This window comes from Ochotona princeps, chromosome 17 (assembly GCF_030435755.1).
Source record: "Ochotona princeps isolate mOchPri1 chromosome 17, mOchPri1.hap1, whole genome shotgun sequence".
Lineage (NCBI taxonomy): Eukaryota > Metazoa > Chordata > Mammalia > Lagomorpha > Ochotonidae > Ochotona > Ochotona princeps.
This window is the reverse complement of record NC_080848.1, coordinates 7,681,595-7,704,613: the sequence shown is the minus strand read 5'-3', so window position 1 is coordinate 7,704,613 and position 23,019 is coordinate 7,681,595.

Genomic DNA, 23,019 nt, shown 5'->3' with positions numbered 1-23,019 from the left:
AAATGCCTAAAAAAAGATAATCTGAGCTGTAAGTTCTTTCTGGACCTGTGGTAAACTCATTCTTCTTGTCCTGTGTTCACAAATGCCATGCTGATAGATTATTTCCAGAACCTTCAGCCCACACAGATCTGTATAGCCAGGGGTAGGAACAAAATTGACCTTGCTATCATCTGTCTGTAGCTGATGTGGGCTTACTGCCTGATTCCACATCTGTAAGAAACCAATGATACTGGCTGGGGTGGAAGACTGCTCAACAAAGCTCCACTTGGCACTGGAGCAGCTACAGATGCTCTGCCTAAGACACTGGCCTGAAACAAGGGCCATTAGAATATTCCAGAGTCCTGTGGTTCTTTGCTGTTTGCTCAAGGTTGTTAGAGAGGTATCAGCTACTCAGACCATTGTTGAATCATGCTGCAGTCTCACAGTCACCTGGCCCTGTGTGATCATGGGCTGCATCACAGCCATGCAATATGCTGGTGGTAATATAGACCCAGATAAGTTAGTCTCACCAAACTACGTGTCTATGTGGAAATCCCAGGGGCTCTGTCCTCAGGCACCTGCCCTCCAAGAGAAACTCTTTCCAAAATTGGACTTTACAAGCCTATCACTGATTCCCAGTACACAGTCCCCTGGCTGCTTTTGCTTATCCAAGCCTGGAGGAAATAGATAAAGGCAATCTTTTGGTAACCCAGTTGACTCCGAACTGGCCACTCCTGGATTCCTTTGTCCCAGATCCCTCAGAATGTCCCGCGGTGTCCTCCAGGCCTGTCAAAGGCTGGCAGTGGCAAATGCCAATGTGAGTCCAACTCCATGAAACCCAGGTCTGCCAGGCAAATCCGCAGGCTCAGGTGTGAGCACCAGTTGGACGCCAGGGGCCTTGGGGTTTCTCAGGTGCCAGTTCTCAATGTGGAGTCTTGGTTTTTAGCTATTTATTGTTCTGCTTTGTTTTCATGAGAAAAAAAGGAACGAAATGAGTTTAGGTGACAAAAATGAAATCTAGGCATCTTTTTTTTCATGGTAAATGTTTCTGTGAATTTTGTAAGGTGACACTAGACGCCTCCTATTTTGAGTTAGAGGTGAAAGGTACTGGAGTTCACAGGCACTGTTGACAAAGAATCAAAAGCAGCCTTTGAATTTGGTGTGTTTGCTTTCTAAGATGAATTTCTATCTTTATGCCTTTATCTGTACTGTTTTTTCATCTTAATTTGTTTTTACACTTGAAGTCGTATTGCTAACTGACATTATAATCAAAGGTTCAGTAGCACACTAAATAAAGAGTTTAACAAATTAAAAGGAAAAATATCATTGGCTAGTGCCATCGTGTAGCAGGCTATGCAACTTCCCGGGGGTGCCAGCATTCCATACGGACACCAGTTCAAGTCTTACGGGGGGTTTTTAATGTGACTTGGATTTCAGGAAAGCTCTCAGAAGGAAACTGAGACCTAAAGGAAGATAGGTGTTAATTGTAAAGCGAAGTAAAAGCAGTGGAATGAACCATTGGTGGTAACGAGTATTTTCAGGCAAAGAAATAGCATCTTGAATAACTTGGTGAGGATGATTCGCAGAATCGAAAGGCCAGGATGGTTTGAACTTGGCAAGTCAAAGTGCCTGGATATTTTGGTTATGGCAGTAGCAACACTAGTAGTGCAGAGATAAGGGGATTGTAGTTAGAGCAGAAGTTTACAGAGGAGTGAATGCAGAAATTACAAGAGGTTGATGTTAGTGCTACTTTCTAGGTTTGGGGTGTAATGGTGCTAACAGTGTCATGAATCCCTGAAGTAACTCTAAACTAGATAGGAATCAGGTTTGTGCATGTTTCTAAGTTACTTCTGCAAAGTCGAAATTGAAATGTCAAGTTGACGATTGTTTATGCACAGCTGGAGCTCAGGGAAATCAGGCTTTTGCATTGGAAAACCAAGCAAAAAGTAAGTGAAACTCTCTGTCTCTCCTCCTTTCTGTATATCTGACTTTCTAAAAATTTTTTTAAAGAAGTGAAGATGAAGATATCACAGAAAGATAATTGACAGTGAAGAGATATCTGACTAGATGCGGAGGAAGTAAACAAAAGAGTGCTTCCCATGGTAACCGAGGGAAAGGAGCCATACAAGATGAAGAGGAAAAAAATGTAATGAATGAAAAGCTCCATTGATAGAGTGACATGGGCATCACCGACATTTATCAAGAATGGTTTCACAGAGGCAGTTGTTCTAGCTGCTAAGGCTCTGGTTGATAATCTGTATCCCATACTGAGTGCTCAGGTTCAACATCCAGCTCCAGGTTCTGATCCCAGCTCCCTGAGACACAGTGGAGACAGCTCCTGTCATAGTCCCTACCACCATGCGATACGCTTCTATCAAATCCGTGGCTCCTGGTTTCGGCAGGTGTTTGGAGGATAAATCAGTGGATGGTATCCGTGTTTGTCTCCCTTTCTTTTTTCTCTCTACCTCATTTGCTTGTTCCTTTTAAATAAATAAGTAAAATATAACAAGAAGTGTTTCCACAAAGTGACATAAATTGGAGCCAGACAGGGATTTACTTCAGAGAAATGTTAGGGGGAATAAATGGACAGTGAGTGTACATATCTCTTTTGAGGAAGTTGGTCATAAATGTCAGAAGAGAAAGCACTGTGGCTCAAGGAAAATGTGTAGTTAAAGACATGTTTTTTCCACCTTGTTTACACAGAATGAGCAAGACTTAAGTTCTGTGGAAAGAATCCAGCTGAGATAAAGAATTTGGTCATAGGAGAGGGAAGGAAATATGTCGTATCATGGAGGGTTAGATTTTCTTGTACATGTGAATCCCTAAGGATTCCCTGTTTCCGTTTGGATTCAGCAGACCTAAGATGTGACCAAGATGTTTCTTTTCTAATGAACTTCTAAATGATGCTGATGCTGTGTCCCGGTACATTATGTCCCAAATAGAGTCTAGTAGAGAATTTAGGGGAATTGTTGGACTAGGGGGTGGATCTGGTTGAATTAGGTGATTGCATAGTTGTAGTAGATGATGTTTGTCCCATTGTATGCTTCTTTTCCATAGCATTGCTTGACAGTAGGTAAAATGAAAGAAAAAAGCAGGAGTTTCAGCTGCATGGCCAAGGAACTGAACACAGGCATGAATGGATTTGGGAAACACAGAAAGCCTAGAGTACCAAGGTATGAAGGGAATGTTGAAGTGATTGAACCGCAAACTGAAAGACAGAGAGTCCTTAATAAAGATTTTGGATGGGAAATAATTAGAGATTAAGACAAAAGCCAAGAACATGGGTGATGAGGCAAGGAGCTATAATGCTTCATTTTTACTTAATATCTTAAGAAGAAGGCTGGTGGGATTGTGTCACCATGAGGTCACTCAATGCAAAAGCTGAAAAGTAACTTTGCAGTGAGGGAACTACTCTATTTACTTAATGAATTTTGAAAGAGAAGGTAGAAAGAGACCTCTCCTATCTGTTGGTTGGTTACCCGCATTGGGTATCCTATTACAGCTGGTACTGCACCAGCTCAAAACCATGGGCCAGAAACTCAATGGTGTGCAACAATTTGAGTCATTACTTCTTGCCTTCGCATGTGCATTTTAACAGAAAGTTAGAATCACCAGGTGAATTGCAACTCAATCACAGGTGCTCCAATATGGGCTTTGGGTCTCCCACACAATGTATTAACCACCTTTCTAAATGTTCACCTCCAAAACATTTATTGAACACCCTCCAGGAGATAGTCACCAACGTGGATCCTGCAGATATCCCATGAACCTAACAGCACTTGTATCTGTTGAATTCCTATCTTTGGAGTCTTGGTTTCTAAGCATATGGTGTCTTATAAAAGATCATAGACCTGTCTTCTCCAATTCTCTTTTCCACATCGATAGACACACTAGAGAGGAGAGGATTAGACCAACTTTACCCATTAAGAGAAAATATTTGTCCCCAGGCATTTTTTAATATGAGATTTTGGTTTTAGTTCTAGTCATTGTTGAGGAAGCAAAATTAATTTGTGGGAAAAAGAGAAGAGAAAGTCACTTTACCAGCTCTGACCAAGGTCATTTTTGGTCTTTGTATTTAAAGCCGAAAGAACTTGCTTATTTACTGTTACTAATAGTTCCCTGAAGATATGGGCCTGAAAATAACAAACGATAACAATTTAACATCAGAGAAGATATGATTTCTGAGAACATAGGACTAAAAGAATTTTGTGTAATAAGATGGATGTCATTAAAGGGGAAAAGTTAAGAATTTGAATTTCTGTTGAGTACGTGCATCCACTATGTTTTTCTGACTTTAAGTGAATATTATAGAAAGAATCAATGATATAAATGACTTCATCTGAAATATATTGATTTAATTTTCAGTATAAATGCAAGAAAATACAGAGCCAGGTATCTAGCACTCACAACCTGAATTTACTCCCCAGCTGTGCCATTGTTCTATTTTCCTTTAGTGTATTTTCTGTGTGGAGTGATTCCTTTTCTGATTTTGTTTGTATTCCCCTGAGGTACTGTCAACGAAAGTGTTCACCTCTTTAGGCAGGGCCACAGGTCAGCTAACACAGAACAAAGGAACATTTCGCTTCTTTTTTTGATAAGTGTGGGTTAGGTTTTGGCATTAAGTGTGAGCCAGAAGTATAACAAGAAGGCCAGCCATTTCTGCTGTGTTTTGATGAATTGAAGGCTGTAGTCTCTACTTTTGAAATCTGACTACAGAATCATACTACACTCCCAAACACTCATATTCCTCCAAAATTTCTTGGAACTTTTTGCATGATGCCTCATCTTCACTTTCCTGGATCATTTCTAAGACTTTGATCATTTTGTATTTGGTTTTTCCTTATCAGTGAGAATTCTAGTTACAAATATGATTGGTGAAAATAAGATCAGCATGATACAGGTAGAATTGGGATATGATGATAGGTTGTAAGAGAAGCAAAGCCAGTTTAGAAAAACAGATTTTCCAATCTTGTAACTCACTCCAGAATTATGAGATAATAAATTTAGAAGTGTTCTCCAGCCACCTTCTTTTGAATTTGTGTGAGTGGATGATAAACCACAATTTTTCATGTTCAAAGGAAAAGACCACAAACAACTTTGGCCACCAAAGAGCTCAGCTCTTACAAAATATTTTGATGAGCTAAGTGTAAATGATCAGCAAACATACGGGTTGAATTTCTACCAGCATACTCAAGGGAAGCCTCCTTTTTTGTTTGTTTAATAAGAAAAATGATGCAGTTGACAAATAGGGCTTAACATGTTCTGAATCACATAGAGCCCGGTTAAATAAATTTCCCTGAATCTGAACAAAAGATTGTTTGCCCATTTCTTATTTAATTATATATTTTGACTTTGTTGGTCTTTATTTGTCTAGGTGCCCAAAGAGAAATGAGTAAACTTGATTGTGCCAATTATGAATGTAGTTATCTGTGGCAGGAACTTATTAGTAAAATTCGGCAGTTGCAGAGTTAACTCTGTATCTCACAGGGAATATGTTCTTGGAGAATGTCTCTGATGCTTTCATTTTAATGGCAAGAAAAGGGCCTGTAGTTTTGATAGATGCTTGCCTTTAAGGTTGTGCAAACCAAATTTTGATACAAGTGTGGGTTTTTTTTACCCCATTCATGTCTTCCTGTCTTCATATCCCTCTCCCTATTTCTCTCCTTGCCTCTCTCTAAGTATTTGCTCATCCTGCTTTGTTGCTCTGGCCTGCTGGATTATCAGTGCCACAGGACTTGACATTCTCGCCTAATTCCCTGCTCATCACCCACTGTCACATACCCATAAAGAGACTCCTGGAGAGGTCCACAGGGACGCCTTCCCCATTCTCTGGTGATTAGGAAGTGGCAGCAACTGAGTTGCCACGTGTCAGTCCTTGTAAGCAAGGTTTTTCTATGCTGTTGTAACTGATCTGGGTCTTGACAATTTTATGCATCTTGGGGGAAAACATGTTCTGTTTCATCTTGAAGGAAAAACTGTCCGAGAATGCCCACATTTAGTCTATGAAACCCCACACACTCCTCCTTCATTGGACTTAACTCCTTTAGAAGCCCTTATCCATGCTGCTGGAAGATTTTTTTACTTTTTTTCTTTTTGTAATCTTTAGAGTCTGCTAAGGTGTGGAACTTTCACTGCGCTCTGAACAATGCTCTCGAATAGCATGCTCAGAGTACCCATGTTTGATACGTGCCCCTGTCGCTGGGAGTAGACCCTGAACACACTTTCTGCCTTCACTGCAAAGGATGGATACTTTCATGAAAGAAAAAAATATTCTATAACTTAAATATAGATTTGGTGCTTATTTTAAGCCTGGCTAAAATAATAATAAAACTCTGTGTGACACCAAGTAATTCGTCGTTTAGAGGCATTGTATTTTAGAAAGATGCTATAAAAGCATAGCTATAGCAGTTGGTACCACGTTGTACACTTGTCGTTTCAGTGTCTCTGCTTTGAAGCTATTTTAGGTGCTAACTGTTTTTGTGAATTTATGCTGGGATCTTTTATTTCATTCGAAAGATCCTCTTTTTCTGTGTTCCCTCATGTAGCACTTATATGTACCTTTTCTTTTAAATTCAGTAGTCATTTATCACTAAAAATCACTTTCTCAGGTCAATTTTCCCTTGATTGGTTCAAAAAATCTGTATTGTAAAAATAACAATCACATATTTAGCAAAGCTATGTGAAAGCGTTTTTTAAAAAATTCAACCTACGGCTAATCTTTAACATTAACCAGTTTCTTCAAATCTTCGGACAATTTCTCTAATATGTGCCAGAGTATCTCTTAATGAAATTATTTGCATATTCATTTAGCTGGTTTTACCATGCTAAGAATAGCATGTATATTCTCAGGAAATTTGATTGCTTTTTCATTTGCCTTTAAACAAAAAGGCTCACGTGGAGCAGTTATACCTGTATTATTAAGTCTAGAAAGCCCTGGTGTATTTTTGATTATGTATTGCATGAGTTTGCAAATGCTGACAAAGCTGCAGGCTTGTTCTTGTTCCAGATACTGAATATTTTCTGTTTTATACACACACACACACACACACACACACACACACACACACACACACTTGGTTATCTGTGTCCATGAATTCTTGATTAGCCAACCAAATAAGATGCTTGCCTTTAAGGTTGTGCAAAGCAAATTTTGATACAAGTGTGGGGTTTTTTCCCCCATTCATGTCTTTGAAATATTTGAAAAAAATTATTTGAAAAAAATTACATTCTAGTGACCATAAAAAGTTTCTATTTTTGTCATTATCCTAAAGACAGTATAGTATAGTAACATTGTATTTAGTATTTATTTTCTATTTTGTAATATTTGCAGTGCAGAGATCATTTAGCAAATACAACAGCATTTATGTAGAGGATTTGCAAACCAAATACTGTTTTGTGACACCTGTATGTGTTTATTTGTAACCGACTTACCATGGATACCAAGGAATGATTGCATTTATATAAATGTGTTATTATCAATTATGTATTGGGGCACTGAGAGATTTAACTTTGTTCAATTCATTTTAAAAAAAATGATTTATATATTTATTTGAAAATCAGAGTTACAGAGAAAGAGAAATATCTTCCATTCTCTAGTTCACTCCCCAAATTTCCATAAAAGCAAGGGCTGAACCAGGCAAAAGCCAGGAACCAGGAACTTCATCCAGGCTTCCCACGTGGGTGATAGGGACTTAAGTACCAGGATTTTCCTGTTCCGTTCCCAGGCTCGTTAGTAGGGAGCTGGATTGAAAGTAGAGTTGCTGACACTTGACTCAGTGCTAGTGTGGGATGCTGGCATTCCAGGCAGTACTTAACCCACTACACCACCATGCTGGCCCCAAATGGTTTCATTCCAAATACCTTACAAATAACTTGATAGTCTTAGATGATCAAGTCTCATTAAATTATCAGAATTTTTTGTCCTTATTAGAAGGATCAGAGAAAAGTCATTTAAGAAAGGAGGAAAAGCACCAACTGCCTGCCACGGGCTTTGGTTGTTTAGTGAACTTCTGTGGTAGGAGTGGAGATTCCATAGTCCATCCTTAAGTGACAGAGGGAGGAGAGACTGCTATGCAGGGAGACTGAGCAGCTCGCTCGCACTCACCTCTTGGATCCAGGACCAGGAATTTGAGCTCAGGGAGTGCAGTTTCAGAATGGCGTTCTTACCTTCTGCTATCCTATTTCATCACCGAGTTTTATTTACTTGCATTTTCAAACCCTGTCTTTGTTGCTTGCCCTGTCAAAGAATACCCACAATGCCAGTGGAAAAATACAATGCAAAGATTAGTCTATTTTGGTGAAATTTTATTTGCAAGGTAAAGTGGAAGACTGGACAATCTGGGGGAGGAGGAGAATCTTCCATTTTCAGATTCACTTTCTGAGTGACCACACAGTCTTTGTTGAGCCAGGTCAAAGTAGCCTCCTTTGTGGGTGGCATGTGCGCAAGTACATGGCCATGTTCCACTGCCTTCACAGGTACATAGCAGGAAACTGGGCTGGAAGTTGAACAGTCAGTTTACAAACCATCGCTTCAATACTGGATGTTAGTGATAAACCACAGCTTAACTCCCTGACTGGGTGCTCATAAGCCACTTGTCCATCTGTTAGTGAGATAACCAGATTCATAATTCTAGCGCACCAGCAACAAATAAACTATGATAAATCACAGCAACATGAAAGAGAGCACCAGGATGAGCGTGCTGCTGGAAAGGTCCTCCAGGGCTGTGCAACACTTGGGTTTTCTGCAAGAAACCTCCCGTTTTGTAGCTGAGCACAGTACTCCCTGACATAAGGAATCACTGTGTCTGCATTAAATGCTGAGTATTGGCAAAACTTAGGATTTTTTCCTTACTTTTAATGAAAAATACAAATAAGAACTCTTATACGGTGTTTCCATACCCATAATGAATTTTCTTGGACACCCGCAGTGCAGATAGCTCACGGGGGAGACAACCGCAATGTTACAAAACGGAAAGTTAACTCAGAGCAAGGGACCGACTGATGGACTAATTGTTGAGGCCTAGATTGAAATTCTAGTGAAAAGGTAAAACAGGAAGGAATGAAGAAGGTCAACTGGGCTTTGCACTTTACAATCTCCAGTTGCCATAGAAACGAAAAATTCAGGAAAGTCGTTCAGGCTATCCAGGAGATTTGAAGGATACGATGTTTCTAAATGTCAAAACCGATTATCAAGCTTAACTGGAATTGGCTTTTGAGTCTGCCTGTGGTTCTCCAACACTCACCCTTTCTTCAAGTGGTGGCTGACACTTGAACCTATGAGAAATCTGCCATTCTGTGTCTCAATTGCCATCACACTCTTTTGCAAACTAAAGACCCTGTGCCTTTTGGAAGGGGTCAGAGCTTGCTGGCAAGGAAGTCTCTTTTGTAGAACGGCATGAGGCCAAATTTCTTATTAAAAATGTTCACTATTAACCTTTGTCTTTTTCCACTAGTGAACCATTTCTGGTTTTTGGGATATGGAAATAGCTGATAATTTTATTGACCTACACATTTAACTCATATTAAACAGCTGAGAGATTTAAGGGGTGTTCAGAGAGTTACAACGTCTCAGTATAATGAATGTCTTATGTTACTGGGTGTGAGCCAATATACTCTCTACCTTATAATTTTTCCCTGCCTTCTTTGCTTCGGGCCCTTTGTAAACTCCTAACAACAACTGGATTTCACTGCTGCTCCAGTGTGAGGTTTCAGAAATTCCTGGAGGCCATTCTGACTTACCCTTTCAAGTAAATCTCTCTCCTTTCATCATTCATAACTGTCTGTAGGACTTCTGTTCTTCCTGATGACCCGGAGATGTGTGCTTACCAGAAAATTGGGTGGTAATGATCATGTAGAGAATACTTGGAGAGAAGTTCAATGAGGTTTGGACACCTTTCTTAAGGTCATCCTCGGTACATCTTGTTGACTTTTCCATCCTATTGCATTGCAACTTTCAGTACTAATTAACTCCATTTGGAATTGTGAAACCTTTCTCCTCCTTCTTCTTCTTCTTGTTCATTCCTGGATATTCTTAGAAAAAGAAGCCAATAGAAAAGAGCTCTATAAAATGTTTGCTTTTCTTTTGTTTGTTTGTTGTTGTTGTTGTTGTTGTGTGTCAAGTGTCAATAGCATATGTCACTGTGACAGAAAATTCAGGGAAAATAATAATGGTGATCAAGAGATAATGATTTTTAAAAACCTAAGCATCAGAAAGCAATGAGAATAATTTCTTTTGATTTTGACCTGAGGCATCAAAATTAATCCCCTTAATGGAGAGCTCATAAATTTTGAGACATTGGAGTAAAAAACTGCATTTAAAGGGTAATTTGGTTTATGCCACATCTCATGGATCATATCTAGAATGTAAGTAGATGAGAATATCACACTTATGTGTTATTGGTGTTGACAAACAGCTTCAAATATTCTCCCTTTAGTATTTCATTCAATAAGAGTATGACCAGTGCATGCTAAGAGGAGCAAGTTTGGGCCCAGAGTGATAGTTTACTGGCTAAGGTCCTCGCCTTGAATGTGCTGAGATCCCACATGGTCACCTGTTCTAATCCTGGCAGCCCCGCTTCCCATCCAGCTCCCTGCCTGTGGCCTGGGAAAGCAGTCAAGGACAGCCCAAAGCTTTGGGACCCTGTACCCGTGTGGGAGACCTGGAGGAAGCTCCTGGCTCCTGGCTTCATATTGGCTCAGCTTCAGCTGTTGTGGTCGCTTGGGGAGTGAACCATTGGATGGAAGCTCTTCCTCTCTGTCTCTCCTCCTTTTTGCATATCTGCCTTTCCAATACAAATAAGTAAATCTTTAAAAAAGAGAGAGAAGCAAATCATTTTGAATTGTAACAATTACATTCCTAACAGTGAATTCTAATAATTTATTTTTGAGACCTAAATAAAAAATAGTAAAATAATAATACCATTAATATTATATAGTAAGTATGTCAAATACTCAGAAAACAATTTGAATATATATTCAAATTATTATATATTATATAATTTTATAATTGTATATTGTGAACATAATTTATGATATATAATATATATTCAAATTATTTTGATATATAAGTATATATATCAATTAATGACTGTGTCCACTTTATAAAGCTGATAGCATTATAGAATCATTTTAAAAATGAAAAGAGGAATTAAATCAGCCTCTTCTCCCAGCTGACTTCTCATAGGAAACCAGAAGGGTACATTTGTCATCCATCAAAAGGGAAAACTGAGCTGAGAAGGGGGAAAAGTGCCAATTTGTTTCCAATCACTACCAGTTATGGAAAGTCCAGGTTAATACACCGTTCCCAGTCCCCAATATTAAGCTGGCAAGGATTCTCTCTACTATCCTTAATTACTATTTTTGGAATGAAATATATGCCAAATATCATGTATTCAGGATATTACTCTTTAACCCTTATTTTTCACAACATGTGATTGAAGTAGAGGCTGCTACTCAACCCATTTTACATGCAAGAAAATTAAAGTACAGGTAGAGTAACTCCAAGGGCTGAATTGCTGACAAGAAAAGTCAGTTTGTATCCAGGCAGTCTTGATCCAGAGTCTATGCTGTATTGACTCTCTCACCTTTCTGCCCTAAGTGTGGTAGCTGAATCCCAAACCTCCTGGTGGAACCTCAGGGCTTTGATCAGAGTCTCTTATCATCTGAGTAAAGCAGACAAATAAATAATGCATGAGCTCAGTTACTAAGGGATCATGGAAATACTGAGTAGTACACAGAATTGAAGACAAAATTAGTAATTTTATCATGAGAATATGAGCTAATCTGGAGCTACATATGGTTCCGATTGAATTCAAACTCATGGATATTCGACAAATTTCCCTTTATTATTATTTTTTTTTGCTCTCATTGTGATGTCTATGTTGGCGAGACATTTATTACTCACTTTCTATCTTTTTTATGCCATTCCCTCCCATTTGTTCTTTCAGGCCAAACTCACGATAAAGCATTGCAGGTTCTTAGACAATGATGGGAAGAATTCTGAGCAGACTTTTGTGAATGCTTTGCTTATGGGAGGTCAGATTTTTGCTTCTGCTTCAGAGGAGGGCTTAAAACATCATTTGTTCATTGGGATACAAAGAATGACTTCAGCAACACTGAGTCATCTGAATTGGAGACTTAGCTAACACAACAGTAACAAGGCAAGCCCCTACAGCCCAAGCCTTCCGAGGTTCTGGGCTGACTCATTTTGTCCATTTGGCCATCCAATGGATGCAACACAATTTGGTGAAGTGTCCACCTGCTTTGGTGCACTGAAGTGATGCGTTGTCATAATTCACAGAATGTACAAGCCTGAGTCTGTATCAATGATACTCTGTATTGTTAATAAGTCTGTCACCTTTGTGACCGGAGTACGTTGTCTGAATGACTATGATTTTGTAAGAAGTCTGATGAAGCTTTATTTTCTTTGGAACTTTCTTGAAATGGTCAGGATCTTCATTTTGGCGTTGAGTATGAACAATCCACAGTCATTGTCACTTACTCTCTTATAGTTATATTTAAATGCACAGTTATTGATCAGTTTACACAAGCTTTCTAAATTTCTAAAAGCTCTAAAAAATTGTAAACCTGTGTTAAATTTTGTCACTTTTTGCATCAATTAATGTAAGAGCATTATTTTTTTTCTCTCAGTGTGGAATATCACATTAATTTTGGAATTAAGACACCATTAGCAATATAGGTTAAAGTCCTTTTGAAGTTGATGTATTATGCATACTGATCGGATCAGTTTACTAATACTTTCTTAAAGCTTTTTAAAAAGTTGTGTTTTTTTTTCCATGAAGACATGTGACCAAATTCTGGGGTTAAGGAGCATTTACTTTTTATGTTTTGGTGCATGGATGAGTTTGTGGAAGACTGACCTATTGGGTTCATAGAAGTTTCTAAAATGCCACAGGTGAAATCCTCTGTGTCTGGATGCTTCTTGTGGAAGGTCTCATAATTAATTAATTAATTTTATAATGCAGTTCCATAGGCTCTGCGATTCTCCCTGCTACTTGTATTTGCATACACTTTCAAGCAAAATGAGCACTCATACAAGAAGTCTGGTATTATGTAAGAGTGGTATAAACATATATTCTGAGAATAGAAAGCCTAGGTTTACATCACAGTGCCAAAACTCACCAGCTGTAGAACCTTGGGGTGATGGTAGTGCTGTTCAGCTTTGAGTGACCTTCCTTATACAATGGAGATATCCGTGTGCATGCATGTGTGTTTTGAAAGTGTATTAACACACAGTATGTGTATATCCACCATTGTATACAATATGTTGACATATATAATTGACAAGTACATGTTGACCATACTTATAAATTGATAATTAGATGATGGTATTTATGAATATGTTTAGATGTCTGTAAATATATATCTATGGATATAAATACTACCTAAGATTTTTAATTAGTGTTACTTGGATTGCTTATTAAGTGAAATTAAGAAAAAAAAAACTCACTCTCCTTCTGTAACATTAACATGGCATTTTAGGTTTAATAGGAAAGTCATAAAGCCCCAAACATGTGTTTAGATAAAAAAAAATGTCACTTTACTCTGTGTAGGGTGGCAGGCATGGAATGGTATATGACACGATGAACTTTGCCTTTAAACACTCCAAACTGCATTGTTCAGAAAGCAGCCTGCTGGGCAATTCTCTGCTTGATTGCCTCCCCCAGGCTCTGGACTGCTGTGCTTCAAGTGACAAAATATGTCTGACGTGAAAAAGTGCTGAATAAAATGATGACTCCAGTTAAAGAAAATGTTATTCCAAAGACATAACAACAAGGCAAAATCTGAAAGCTCACATGATTGTCTGCTCAGAAGTAGCTTACATAAAAGTACCAAAAAAAATCTCAGTTTGTACATGAAAGCTAGTGCTGAAATTTGTAAATGTTTTCTCTTTCAGATTTAATTCACTTGGATTATTCAGAAAATGTTTTACTTTTGTGAGGAATATTTCTTCTAAAAACATACAACATTGTCTTTAATACATATTGCTAGGAGTTCATGAATTATAATAGGATATGTAGGTTATATTACGTCAGAATTCTTACAAACTTGTAATTCTAGGAATGAGATTAATTAATTTGCTAATCTCCTAACTTCTTAATGTGTTTCATTGTCTGGCTTTGATTAAAAATTAGGAATGCAAAATAGATAAAATTATAAAAATGTGATTTTTTTAATAGATTTTGAAAAGTATGTTGCTTAATTTAAGAAACTATATTGTGACGTTTTAGGCATATGTAAAATATCTAACATTCAATACTGCAAAAGGATCTGAAAAAGAATGCTTTTTGGAGATAATTTTTTTATTTAAGTGTATTCACAGGAAATTATATAGAAGTTTATTTATAAATTGAGTCATTAAACATATGGAAGCAAGACTGGTTACTCAGCATGATTATCCTGTAACTATGCAATGAGTATATGCATATTGATTAAATGTGTACATTTGCATTTTCCTCCAGCCTATACATTTTGGAAGGCAGTGATCAAGTTTTCTTCATCTGTATCTTGACTGTTTACCATGGTGCCTGTTCCTTAGAAAATGTCTGTGTATAAAGCAAGAGTTGCGTTTTGGAGTGTTCAGGGTGGCTCTGAGATTGAATACTGGAGAAAGCAGGGAAAGATTGGGAGACTGCAAAACTAAAAGTTCTGAGAACAAAGCATCCTCTAGGAGGTGAGGGTGGGATCTTCCAAGACAGAAGAGTCTAGCAAGAGAGCTGGTGCCAGTGAAATGGAGGGGAGGAAAGAGGTGGGATGCGGAAGACTTGGCCACGCTTAAGTATTGTTGGAAAACATCAATATTGAAGAAGAGGTTGATGATGTGGAAGACACAGGAGATAATCAGGAAAACCAAGCCTATGAGAACACACACAGGATGGGATGTAGGATGGAACTGGCAGACTTTCTTTCTTCTAGAATAGAATGAACACTTCAGTTCCGGTTAGTCTGTTGACCCAGAAGGAAGTCAAGGGCTCTTGTTTGCTGACTGTCACCTCGATGAATCAGGACAATAAATTATCTGTATGGTTATCTGCAAAAAGTTTTGGCGAGTAGCAGGGGTAAAGCACTGAAAAGTTTAAGAATGTCTTATATTTTTGGAAAACTAGCATAAAGAAATTGAAGAAAATGGTTAGTCAGCAGAGGAGAGGCCTCGTGGTTAGAACTTTGCATGCCTCCTGAAGCACTGACCTAGAAAATAGTAAACTTTTTACCAAGAAGAAGAATATGATATATTTGGTTTTTTTCTTGGGAGCTGGGACAGAGACATTAAAACAAAGATGATAATGGTACTGGTAGAAGGTTTGGGCTGACTAATATTAAGCTACATAAGAAAGTGAAGACAGAAGGGCTAGAAATAAATAAAAGTTCAAAAGGTTAGAGCTTTCTTTAAAATGCATTGTTTGAGAGGCAGAAAGAGCTTCCACATCTACTGATACATTCTTCAAATACACAAAGTGGTCAGGGCCCAAGCTGGGAGATGAGAAACTCAATCCAGTTCATCAGTGTTGAGCACATCCGAACACCCAAGTCATTATCCTTGTATCCTAGGGGGAACACGAGCAGGAAGTAGAGTCAGGATTCAGAGCTAGTTTTTGAATCAAGGAAATTTGACATGGAAATGGGTGTTTTTTTAAGAAGGATCTTAAACATTAGCCTAAACACTTTTCCCAGCCTGGAGATTTTGTCACAGGCAAGCACAGGCAAAAAGATCACGTGAGTGAGGTGGCTTTAAGTGCAGGAGGCTGTGGACAGAGAAGTAAGATAACATTGTATGGAATGACACCTTGGCAACGAGGAGTTGAGTAAGCAAGGCATAGGAAGTGGAGAGTTAATGGGAGCTGGCAGTGTCCAGGAACCCAGAGGACATGGTTTGAGAGCTGTCGTCTCAGTTTTTATGGAAGTCTTCCAGTGTGACAGCTGGAGCTAGGTGAATGGGAAGACTGAAAAACCTTACCTTAAATTTCTGATGACTGAAGAGGGAGGTCTGGGGAGTTGATTGATTAGAGCAATATGGTAGAGGAGAGCCAAATGGCAGGAACTTCAAAGGAAAAGAGATTTTAACCTAAGGCTGACAAATTAATGGATTTGAGCGAGCTGGAGAGGAAAGCTATGTGCTCCTTGGGGGATTCAGGTCTCTATTACCACGGCAAGGTGGAGTAGTATAGGGTAGAAAGGTTAAAGTTGTAAGGGAGTTTATTGTGCAATTAGACCTCCCCATGGAGAATGGATTTCATTTATTTATATAAGATGTATGTTTTATGGAGAGCTTACTATTCTAGAAGCTTGACATACAGAAGTGAACAAGATAGACTAATCACAGTTTAGAGGAAAACAGACAAAATACACACACACACACACACTCCTTTTTGTGTTTCCCTAGCTCAAAGTATTACAGAGTGTGTTCTGTGTGTTTTGAAATTGCATATAATCTACATAGGTTAGGTTTGATACACTGAGCTGTTTTTTTGATATTAGAAAGAGTCATACTTCAGTTCACACTAGGTTTCTTGACAAAATTACAAGAAAGAGATGCATTTTTCTCACGAGGATGTTGGGATTTGTGAGTCTAAGATAATAAGAGGCAACTGACCTATAAACTTGATATGACAGGTGGTGACAATTTAATAAATACGTTTCTGGTAGGGCTAATGGGAGAGACTGGGGCTGAGGAGAGGTGAAGGATCCGGCCTCATTAGGAAAGGACTATAGGTGCAGGGGGAAGGGAGTGGGGCAGTGCTGCCAGTAGCACTGGGAGGTACATGATCGGTGCAGAGAATAACACAAGCAGGGACACAGAAGCAGATTTTAGAGTGGGAGTCTGTAAAGGTGTCACCTAAGGTAAGGAAGCAGAAACCATGATGGAGTGAGTTAAAAAGAAAGCTTAGATGATTACACAGGTTTTAGTCTTGAGTGTTGAAGCTGAAAGAACTTTCCAAACCTTTAAAAATCATTTGTATTTTATTTGTAATGCAGAGGAGACAGAGAGAAATCTCATGGATAGGTGTATTCTCCAAATGCCTACAACATCTGGGGACAAGGCATGCAGAAACCAGGATCCAGGAACTTAATCCAGGTCTCTTAAGTTGTAGCAAAGACCCACATAGCCACCTGACGCCTCCTATGGTATGTATTAGTGAGTTAGAAATGGAAACAGAACCAGAACTCAAACCCAAGTACTGCAACATGGAATATAGGGTGCCCTGATTGATGTCTTAAACTCTATGCCAAATACCTGCCCCATATATTCCATTACTTAAAATGCAGGAAGCCATTGCCTGAGATCCTGAGTTGAAAGAAAAAAGCCTACAAGGTGGAAGCTTGGGCTCCAAGGCTTAATGCTACAGACACTGAACAAGTCCATGTAACATTTGGCAGCCTTATCTCTGGGCTCCAAGAATCTCTGCAGAGACCTGTGGGAGAGGGGCTGTGGATGACCCACCTTGGCATATGAAATCAGCATCACTTCCATTGCTTTTCACTGTAGGTTGTTTTCACTTAGCTCTTGCACTGCAAGAGTCTACGGTCTCTCCTCTTCTCATGAGTTGGTCAATTCCCTGAGGATCTGATGGGTAGACTGTTGGGTGGCTGAATGCTTGTGGAAAGGAATCGACGAAATATAGTATGATTGGATTTGGGCAAAAGCCACTTAACAGGAAAACTGTGCTTTTGATAGGTGAGAATAGGTACCCCTGCGGTACAGCTGAGGTCAGAAAATTGGAAAGGAGATGATAACCTTAAAATGAATCGTTTTGGAGGCAGAAGGAAGTGGAGCATTGTCTGAGGCACTTCCACTAAAACAGCATCATGAAAGAATGCTAGTTTTGGCTGAAAGTGAGAGAAAGTAATGGAAGAATAGTGTTGCCCAGTGCTATCTTAATCCCCAAATGCCAGTTCTCTCCTGGGCATTCTTCTGCAGGATGTGGTAGCTCTTCTATAGCTTGCAGAGTCCTATGGATAAGTGATCAAGGTTGCTGACTCACAGACTCCGGATCTGTTCTGACTAATGCTTGTTAGACTCACCCTCTGCTTGGAGCCTGAGTTCTCACTTGGTCCCCAGCATGTCAATTCAATGTAGGCATTGTAATTTCCTACAACACAATGCTAGGTGAATGGTCTCATTGAGTCAACAAAGAATGACATAGTTCTTCAAGCCTGGGAATAAAATTTATACAATCCTTTCACTTCCTACATGATTTAAAATTGTAAAGATACACTGGTGAACAGTTTTAGAAATATGAATTTTCCCCTCTATTCTTTGGGGAGCTCTAAGTAGCTATGGTCAGTTGCCCTCCAGCCTACATGGGCAGTCCACTCTGCTCTTCTAGGAGTCCACGATTATCCCCTCAGCAACTCTCACCCTTCTCCCTGCCCAGGAATTCATTCAAGTCAGTGATCCTGAAATTGGTCAAATTCTGTAGCATTCCCTCCCATCGTAGCATTCTGGGTGATTTTGTTTGATCATCCAACTTCCGCACTCCACCAACATCTGTTCTGTTCACTCTCTTTTTTCTTCTTTCGGACTTTCCTCTTATGCGCTGATATGTCTGGGCATGGGTGCTGCACAGGCTGTGAGTTTCATTGCAATATCCTATCTCTTTTGAAGTGGTCTTTAGAAAAAACTTGTGTTTCTGATTTTTGTTGAATTTGTCAATGAAGACTAATGTGTCCATCCTGGGCTGAACTTGCCGGAGATCTCATTCCAGCTACAGCACTGCCAAGAAGCTAAGTTTAGGATTGGATTTCACCTGTATTGCTGTCTTTTAAAGCAGTGCCTTTGAAATGCATGCTTTGTATCATGAAAAGCATATTTGATTTTCCTAAAAGTTGTAATATTATGTTTGAAAACTGTACATAGTTGAAATGATGTAGCGTTGACAGGTTTTATTGGGTTGATACTATTTTATATTAAAGAGGATGCTGCTTTCAAAAACAAAAGGAGAAGGAGACTTTGTGTACGTTATGACTTGAAATGACCACATAATACCTTGGCTGTCAGAAATCAGGGCCAAGGTAAAAGTACGTTCTCTTTTATTTTCTGAAGGCTTATTTTGTTCAGTTATTTGTCAGACAGTGTGATACACAGAGGGGGTCAAACAGAAATATAGATTTTCTATCTGCTGATTTACTCGTCAAATGTTAACAAATAGCCAGTGTGGGGCAGGCTGATGACAGGAGCTGGGGGCTGCATCAGGGTTCCTCATGCGGGTGGAAAAGGCCATCATGAACTGCTTTCCCAAGTACATCAGGAAGAAGCTGGGTTAGCAATGGAGCAGTTGGAGCTCCAATCTGCCACCTGATATTGGATGCAAGCAGCCCAAGCAGCAGCTTGACCTTGTGTACCACAATGCCAGGATGACAGTGAGTTTTCTGACCGTGGGATTCAACGTTCTCTGTACTAGTCAGACAAATTCAAACTTACCTGTTCTTTAGACTCCTTTCCCCTTCTCTCTTTCCCCTCCTCTCTCCTTCTCTTCTATCTTTGCTTCTGTCATTTCTTCTTTCTTTCACTGTCTCTTCATCAGGTAGACTATTTGTATAACAACTGAAGTTTAAACCCACTTTAAACGCTCCAGTGCTTAATAGAAACTCAGCGTATTACTCTGATAGTAACAGTAGACTCGCTTTGGGGTTACTTAATCATCGTGAAGTATTTTCCAAAAGCTTTAGATTTGAAAAACCTGAACCACACTGGGCCAGTCATTTTCTTCTTTACTATTAAAACTACATGTCTTTTAAAAGAAATGTAATCCATATGTTTCTGATTCCTTTACAGTTAACTCATCAAGCAGGATTTGTTAAAACTATGATTCCCTGAATGCCTTTGGAGCCATTTCTTGGTGACTTTCAAAACCTTTTATTATCTAGAAATAGAAAGTTGCATTCTTATGAAATGTAAATGAACTTCAACCCCCAAAGGTCTGATCTGGGTCAGCACTCCGAATGCTTGGGATTACTTACAAGCAGGCTGTGCTCCATCCTTTCAGAAACAATCCAGCTCAGGGAATAGCTTCACATTTTCCAATGCAGAAAATTGGCTAATCCTTAATTAGAAAGTACTGGAAAGGAAACAAAAAATGCAAGAAAATTTTCAGAGTAAGAGTGCATATTATTAATGGAAACGGGTAAATATTTCTTATTAAATGAGAGCTACCTCAGCTAAATTAACCTTAAAATAAAATAAAATGTAACCAAATGAAGCTCTAAGGTCATTAAATGTATTCCTGTTGCTAAATCACTATTTTCATTGTATGATCCCACAGTGAATCTCAAGGTAAATTTTTTTTCTAGTACCTCCTACCAAGACACATCAGAGGATTCTCTAGGAACCAACCCTTCATGTGTTGGAGAAATAGTCTGTTTCTCAGATAATTTTCAAGAGGCTATAATTTCAAAGTGTGCCTAGGTGAAAAATATCTATAAGACTAGAATGTGTTGCAAGGGGCATTTCTGAAGGTATATATAATCTGGATGAACATTTTAAATGTCCCCCATGCTATTTTTAATGCTAACTTTTATTGAAAAAAAAAAAGAAGTTGACCTTAAAATGAACCTGAACATATAACAGGATAAACAGCAGATTTTCTTTGTCCAATTTTTTTTCTCTCACTTACATTAAGGTTGTTAAGTAAGAAATCATATCTTAATTCCAGAAATCTGGGTGATGGAGCATTAGTATGTTACTTTACTGAATGGATGGCCCATACAGATGACTGAGAGTGGACTACACTTAATTTATACCTACTGTTGACGTTTTAATGATGAGAATACATCATAGCAAAAGGGAAATTAATAATGATGACTTGCATTTTTACTCAATTGTGGAACTTGTCTACATTTGCCTGCTGTTTCATAATTCTATTCTGCCTATATATAGCATCATTTATCACCCAAATTTGACAAAATGAGGTCAGATTGCTGGAGCCTTTTAACCGTCAATGCCTGTTAACAAATAAATATTATTCTTTACCAGGATGGCAATATTTGACGGAATCATATGCTCTGGGTACTGAGAACACAATGATGAGTAACTGAACATCATGCATCCGGAAATTAAACTCTGTTGGGTAAACAGAACAATTAACCAAGAAATTGCAATCAATTGAGATAAGTGTGATCTTAGGAGGAATCCAGAATCCTAGAAAGGGAGGCAGTTGGAAGAATTATTCAAGAGGAACCTGGCAAGTAAAGCAAAACTCAGATTAGGAAGGGGTTTTAAAAGTAGGGCAAACAGTTTATGCTTTGTTCCAGCAACTGGCAGAAACCATTAAAGGGTTTTAGACAGGAAATGGCATAATTCGATTTGTAGTTCTAAAAGAAAACTCTGCTTATATGTGTAGAGATCATATAATCTAAAAAAAAAATCCAAATCAGGAAACTTTAGAGACTAAAAAGAATGTGCTTTCTAATGATGCTGGCCAACAGGAAAAATCTCTGGTTTTCCTAAATGATAATCCTATGTATAGGGGCTGCAGTGCACCGAGACTGGCACGTGCAGATTAATGTGAGTTTTACTTTCAACGAGATAGTCAATAGAGTTAGACAAATCCGATAGTTATTTTGGGAATAGAACTTGGAGTTTTGGGCACAGACTGAATACCAAAATGGGAAAAGGGGAGAGGGGGAAGTTGTGAGATTTTCCAGACATCCTGCCTGATAACCTGAAGGCATATTGGAAACTTTTACAGAGCTGGCGACTGATGGAATTGAAGAGCCATATTGATAGTTTCATTTGAGTAGCCAGTGTGATGAATTAAAGGCAGTCACTGCTGTATAACAGAGCAGGCATCAAGGTGTGCACCAGCAGGTCACCTGAGGAGGTGGTCACGTGAGGAGGTGGTCACGTGAGGAGGTGGTCATGTGAGGAGGTGGTCACCTGAGGAGGTGGTCACCTGAGGAGGTGGCCTGGAGTATGCGAGCCAGTAATCATGGCTTTCTGGTACACTCAAGGTTCAAGAAACACATTCACTGAATTTGTAACTTTATTGTTTGGCTCAAACGTTTGAAACATAGCTTTGGGTTCTCAGTTTACCCTGGAGATGTGTCTTAAGAGCTTCCCTTCCTAGACAAGATGTTGCAAAGCATGTATAAGCAGAGCACGCAGCAAGCTTTTTAAGATGCTCTCTTTAGAATGTGACCATCTGCATAAATGAAAAGATGATGTGCTTCACACACAGCGATGGTAAGGTCTGTTGCTGATGGAGATGTAGTTTGCCTAGACTGAAACCAAGCGAGAAGTTCTGTTTGAGGAGAAAAGTGAATGAAAGCTCGACACACAAAGTAAAGGTTAACTTGAACAATACTGGTCAAAAAATAAGGGTGCGTGTGTGCATGTGTGTGCGTGTGTGCATGTGTGTGTGTGTGCGTGTGTGCGTGTGTGTTAGATGGGACTCCACTTTCCATTGTGAATATAGGCTGATCTCCGTGGAGGCTACACTACTGTCCTACTTTTCTTATTGTTGCTAAGTAAGTTTGGCTCCTGAATCTTTAAGTCCATTTTGGCATTTCAGAATGGGACCTGGACACTCATCCATTTTCCCTCTGTATGTTGGATGCTTAAAATTTACATGAAATATATCCAGAGTATGATATGTGTCTTTCTAGGAGAGATACTCAGCTTGACTTAATTTTACTTTCTCTTGTTTCTTCGAAAAGCCCAGCTCTCTTTCGCTCTGCTAGCTGCACTGATGAATTTTCAGAAACCTGAAAGTTTACGAATATAAAATGCCTGCCCATGCATGGATCTTTGAATTGCAGCCACTTTAGTATGAGGGCAAAGGATATTGTTCATTATGTGTTTAAAAAACCAGGGAAATAAGTGAGGTATGGAAGGATATGACCTATTGAAGTCCTGAAATTAGCTAGGCAAAATGGAATGATGCATATGTTGTGTAACACGGAGGCAGATTGTCAGAGGTGTCGGCTGAGTGTTCAAAACCCAAGTGTGGATCCTGGTAAGACACATACAGTCAAGCAGAATGAGTAACTTCGGGCATTGCAAAGCGCTTCTCATCTTTCACATAC